We start from the raw sequence: 6,903 nt of genomic DNA, 5'->3' as shown, positions 1-6,903 counted from the left end.
TTCAAATTAAAACATTTTACAAACTGTTTTAATAATAAAAACAAACGATATATGAGCTATTGTAAGTCATGTTTGGGTAAAAGCGACAACACTAATGAGTTAGGAATGTCAAGAGCGGGTCACCACAATCTCACTCCTGTCTTGTTTTTCCTTGGCGTTGTAGGTGGATAACAGAGCTCCCATTATTAAGTAATTACGCATATGTGTATATATTCTCAAGGATATTTTATCTTGTATGTTTGTATTGTGATGACATTGTATGTTAAGAGTTAAGATTTGTGAATGTTATGGAAAAGGGAGTCAAGTTCGAGACTAGACGTAGTCCAACAGCGTTTCCAACGTTGGAGAGAATCAACGAGACTTTGGTGGCGTGAGAGACAAACTCAAGAACGAAGCAATCATCAACCTCAACAGGCTACTGGACAAGTTTCAGTACTATATCCCGGACTTCAAAACTGACAGCCCAATGATGGAGTTCACGAGGGATCCCTTTCGTTTTCGAGTTGGCAGCTTCCAAAAGGATACACAGGAGATCAAATACCATTTTTTGAACTGGTGCATGACTCAGCAGCAAAGGCTGTTTTGTGGAGAAAAGCCTGAAGGCATTCTGAGCCACTATACATGTTTCGTATTCTCGCGTTGCTGGGGTGATACTCACACTACTTGTTGCTTTTCCCTCAACATACCCATGCGAGTCGGTGTTTTCGAGTATGTTAAGATCCAAGTCAAATCCTAAAACCGCCTGAATGACCTTGAATTTGATTTGCACTGCCTCATTTCAACAGTGGAACCGAACATAAAGGAATATGTCAAGGCAAAACAAATGCAAAAAGTATCATTAATCTGTATGCGTCTTGTGCTGCATTTTTTGTATGTTTTTTTATGGACCAAATAAATGGATAAAAAAAACATAACGAATATTTTCATATGTATTTTTATCTCCATGTTATAACTGTTAGTAAAAAATATAATATATGCAAACAAAATATAGTAATGTAAAATGGCACAAAAAAGTAAAACGTATATTTATGTACTTCATGGGTTAAAATCGAATTTGTCAAAGACCGATGCTGTCGTGGGAAATGGAGAGTTGGCTCACTAAAAAGTGGGGAATTAGAGAAAAAAGATTAAGATCTCCTGCTCTAGATATTCTCATCCTGACCCCCAACGGATATTACGAAAAAAAAAATTAATACTCGACGGCAATTATCTTTCAATTTGATATCGAAAAATATCGTGGTACAAAATTCTCGTAGCACTCCTATGATATAGAGATTGGAATATAAATGTTTTATATCGTGCGATAAAAAAAAAAATTCATCATTTCATGACTTTGAAACACTCTTCGGAATGATAAGATGAGTGTCGTCATACAGATGACTATGCATGCAAACATGAGGCGTTTCCTTTAGTAAAAATTATGTAAAAGCATGTTTTAGCAACACTTAATAACAGAGCATATAATGGTCGTATATGTATTTAACTAATTGCAATGGTTAATTAATTAGTTTTGGGTAAATATTGGCTTAGCAATTTCAAATTTCTCATCCACTTTTGAAAAGATAGAACAAAATTACAATTTCATTGATGTAAACGGCTTTTATCATCTGCAAATATTTAAAAAATATATGATCTTAGAAATTGGTATTGCTACTTAATTTATCTTTCTTCTAACTCAAGTTTGGTCATTTTGAGTTTTCATATTTCATCATTAAATTCAAATATCTACAGCTTGTTGTACTGGGACTAGGAGTAGAATTGAGGATTGACATCAGAGTAACTTACTAATATCACTGCTAAATACAGAGTAGGGTTTTGTCTTTATTTCCTTCATCTCATAGTAATCCAGCTAAATTAATGAAATGTCATGACAGCTTCATACAAATATATCATATTATTTTCAACTATGATGATCACCCTATCATGAGCTTTTCATTAACTGAGAGCTTGTTTTCTAACAATAAATATACCACTATTTGAAGCTCTTGTCATTATCTTAATCTTTCTCACAAAAGACTCAGAATTAAAAAAGACTAGATAACACCAGGCCATCACAGTAAGATTCTGATAATTTTGTAAAGCCCATAAAAATTGACTACACCAAATAAAATCCAAAACACAAAAATTATCCTATTGGAAAACCATGTAATAATTAAATAAAAAAATTATTATTTTATACTTTATTTCTGAATTTCTCGTCATTTTATATGGTCGAGTAGAATAATTAAATGGTCTACAATCAATAATTTTGAAGATTCATAGTAATATGTAACTATTGCCATTAGAAGTTTAATTTGAATTGTAGAATTTTTGGGACAAAAGAGGGCTTCAAAATACTATCCTATCTCATAATTAGCTGATTTAAGTTAAAATTTTGCAAATGTATTTTATGATTAAGCTTCAGTTGTATAAAAAATTGTAATGATTGATTGACGTAGCATTTGTAGGGTTGATATGGAATTATTACTCAATGTATTGTAGTGTTGTTCAGTATAGCGATACTAAATATTATAATGGTTCCCGGATCCTGACGTATTTTAAACGCTACTATACCAAATTGCTATTGAAGCCGGTACTTGCAGCAGTATAATGTCATAAAAATATGACATCAGCAATCAAGTAAACGTCAAATTTATTACCTAGATCCCCTACTCCCAAAATAATACAAAATGTCCTTCAGACAAAAAAAATATTAATTACGCCCTTGTAAGAGCATATGAATTGCCTTTTCAAAAAGGTATCAAAAAGTATTGAAAGTACCCATATCAATTTGGGTACCGGAACCTCTAGGAAGATATTAGTATCGTGACATATCTTAGATAAGATGATTTTTTTAACTTTTTTTGAAGTGACTTAATCAAGAAAACTTGTTCCCGATCCATGACGTCACTCTTTATCCTATTGGGACATAAACACTGTTTGTTTCGATTCGTTTGTAAACAAAGTGTCACAGAGTGGTGCCATCTTGCAGCAAAATAACACCATTTACGAATGATACCATTATTGAATATAAAATTCCTATAAGTTCATTTCTGTCATGAAAATTGTTTGTATTTTAGACATGTTTAAAAAAAGAAACCAAAATCAACATGTATCAACCCTACCAATTTGAAGAATGTTTTGGAGGAGAGCAGCTTAGCTGTCATGACGTTTTATTGATCAGCTACAATCACCTATGACAAGGGAGGAGGTGCAAAGGAAAAAACATGACCATAGGCAAAAATTACCCGATGTCGATCCAATATTCTACTCTGACTCCAACATGGATTTACAATTACAACTCCGCGACAAATCCATAAGGTTACTCTCCGTCTTTTATGAGCACAAACAGATATCAAATAAGATTTTGACTATAATTGAATTTAGTGGGAAATGAAGTTCAACTCAGGAGATAAATAATAATGACAGCAGCAAAGGGAAAGAAAATTCATTCTTCAGATTATCAATTCAAAAAAAAACAAAAAAAAAAAACAGACCAGCCAAAAAAAACAAACGATTTACATCACTACTCCTTCCCCATTAATCTATAACTTCAAACTAGGCTCAGACACGTAAAAAAGACTCCTGGATAGCCTTGAACTTAATAGTCTATCAAAGTATTATCATTTCGAGTAATTCGGTACTTTTCTTTCTTTAAACGTTAAATCGTCGAAATTAAACTTAATCTACAAAAATAGATATTTATTTGAAGTCAAATATTAAATTGCTATAGATTTAAATGTTTTTTATACTTTTCTATGCTTAAAAATTGACTTCATACCTTGTGGGTGTCCAAAAATGATATTTAAAAAAATAGATATGGAAAAAGTCAAACATATATATTTACAAATGCTCTTAGAAACTGCTGTCAAATTTTAAATATCATGAAAAATTTTATATTGTAGTGAAGTTATCTTTATTGTCTGCCTGCTACCTTGGTATATTATTTATTATTTCGTTTCAATGTGTATTGTAGGTCCTTGCTCCAGCAAAAATATTGTTATAGATTTTTATTACAATACTTATTTGATATACATATTTTATATTTTAGTAGTGTTAGCATTATGTCCGATTATAAACTTAATTTATTCCCATTAAATATGTACATGGAGAAAACATAATGTCGATTTTCTTATCATAATGATAATTGAATTACAATATGGTCCACACGTTTTTATAATGTTATAATTGTGAAGTTTATTATTATTCATATGAACAATTTATGCATTGGGAGTATTATGGTCTAAACCGAGTCCTAGTTTTCAATAGGGTATGAGCAAACGAAAAAATATACTATCGGCAAGGTGGTGTAGTAGTCTGTTGCGTGATGTTTAAGCTAGCCGTGCTAAAAAAATTGGCGCGTTTTTACAGCGCTCTATATGGGAGTAACATGCATAGTGATGGAAAATCCGGTATAGTTTAAGGCTCACCCAGTTCTTTTTTAATTGTTAATCTCAAAAATAATTTGTCTTTTCCTCAGCTGTTGTAATTATAATTGAACTTCCTTTTCTACTACATTCAATTATATTCCAAACCTGATTGAACATCCGTGTGTGTCCATAAAAGAAGGGGAGTAACCTTGAAGATTTGTTGGGGAGTTATAATTGAAAGCCCTTATTGGACTCAGAGTAGAATTGAGGATCGACATCAGAGGAATTCTTGATAATATACTCGTTTATTTACTTTTTTCGTCTCCTCCTTTATCACTGCTGATTGTAGCTGATCTTATGAAAGTCATGGCTACTCTTCTCGAAGCTTTGTTCATTTAATAGTAGTTTGTTTACATACTTGAGGATAGTGGCGCCAACTTGGATTTATTATTATAAGTATAATAGTTGTTACACTTATTTCTTTATTTAATAACTTAGCCATCTGGCGGATAAGGATATATGTTTTTTTTTTTTCATACCACAGGGGACGGTTTGATGTTCAGTAATGGTTAATATGGCACCCTCTATCCAATCCATTTGCAAAAACTCACATAATATCAAATTGCAAAGACAAAGAGGAAATCATAATTTTTGTAGAAAAATTCAAATTACTCCGTCACTGTCGAATAAATAAAGAAAATATTGTCATAGCTGAAATTAGAAGAAAAAGCTAAATCAAACAAAGTTAATTATTAGGTGAAGGCACTCCATTCATCCTCCACAAGGACCTCCTGGTTAATTTTGCATAGAAACTCCTCTCGAGCAAATGGAAACATCTGCTCCCTTGAAGGAGAAGTTGCAGAGCTGTCAAAGTCAACCATTCTCGGAAGACTCCGATACATTAATCTTATCACTGGACATAATTAAAAACTCCAGTGACAGTAAATCAACTCTAGCTATATATTTACTAATATATTAATATATTCTAGGCAATATAGAGTTGGTTGATAGAGTTATTATTTTCTTGAAACTAGAAATAATATCAAAATTCTGCCTCCAACGGACAAAGAAAGTAAATTTTGACCAATATGTTTTTGAGCTGTTGATCATGTGGGTTCTTGTTTTGCTACTTGATTTAAAGCTTAAGTTAGCTGCAATGAGTAGTTTCTTTTGAGATCCAGTGAGTTTTTGAAAATTAATTTGATAGAGGAAGCTTAGTAACCTATCTTGGGTATCAAACAGTCTCTATTGAAATTTAATACGGTATTACCTACCTAGCGCAAAAGGTTACCAGTGGATTACAAGGAATTTTTACTTTCTACTAAAATTTTGTTTGGTCAGGACGAACATGAAAAATAAAGGTTATAAATATTTTTTATTATAATTAATTCGAACCATTTGATATGTTCAATTTTTAAAATATATTAGAATTGAGTTAAATACACTCATTTAACAGGGTGCCCACGATAAATTGGAACTATCTTAAAATTCAACCTGTTTGATAAAAATGGAATTTGGAGTGTATTTGTTAATATGAAAAAGTTAGACATGATATTAAACAATAAATTTACTCAACATGTCCTCCCTCAGCAGCCACAATCTTCTCCATCCTGCCCCTAAAGGATTTGCATACCCTGATGACTTCCGCGGAATCGACAGCATTCCACTCCCTCATAATGGAGCCCTTCAGGGCCGCGATGCTCTTGTGGCTGACCTTGCACACCTCCCTCTCCAACTTCCCCTAGCAGTAGTAATCACCCGGATTGAGGTCGGGCGAGTTGGAGGTCCAGGTGTTGCGATCCCAGAAAGTGATGTCGTGGGAGCTGATGAGGTTAGTGGTCCTCATGGCGATGTGTGCAGGCGCTGAGTCTTGTTGGAATATGAATTCCCTCCCAGCGGCCTTATCCTTCATCTAGGGGATGACGAACTCCTCCATGACTTCGCAGTACCTTATCGCGTTAACCCTTTCCTTGGGATTGAAGAAGAAAGGAGGCATCACCTCACCGGTGCTGCAGATGACACCCAGGGTCATCACGGAGGCCGGGAACTTTGTGCTGAAGACTACAGGGACCTTTTCTCTCTCATTGGCAACCCACCTGTCATTCTGGACGTTGTAGCTTCTGTCGACAGTCCAGTTCTTCTCGTCGGAGAAAAAGATGATTCTTCCTCCATGGCTCTTCAGGTCATTGAGGAGACGCTTACCGTTAGTGAGCCTGGTGGCCTTCATGGATGCCGTGAGGATGTGTTGTTTGGCCATTCGGTATGACCTATACCCGAGGTCCTCATTCACAGCCTTGGAGACCAGCTGCTTGCTCACTCCACGGTTCTTGGCCAGCCTTGATGGACTTCCGGAGGCCTTCAAGGAAGCGGGGAGTGCGGATTCGGTCACTTCTCATGTTGTGGGCCTTGCGGCAGACCTTCTCCTCAACCTCCCAGGCATTGAAGACTCGATACGCCGTGGTCTTGGGGTAGTTAAGAAGCTTTTAGATAGCAGAGGGCTTGTGTCCCGCACGAGCCAATTCGAAGATGGCGTCTCTCCTTGCCTGTTTCATGA

Source organism: Lepeophtheirus salmonis, chromosome 5, assembly GCF_016086655.4.
Source record: "Lepeophtheirus salmonis chromosome 5, UVic_Lsal_1.4, whole genome shotgun sequence".
NCBI lineage: Eukaryota > Metazoa > Arthropoda > Copepoda > Siphonostomatoida > Caligidae > Lepeophtheirus > Lepeophtheirus salmonis.
This window is presented reverse-complemented; position numbering follows the sequence as displayed.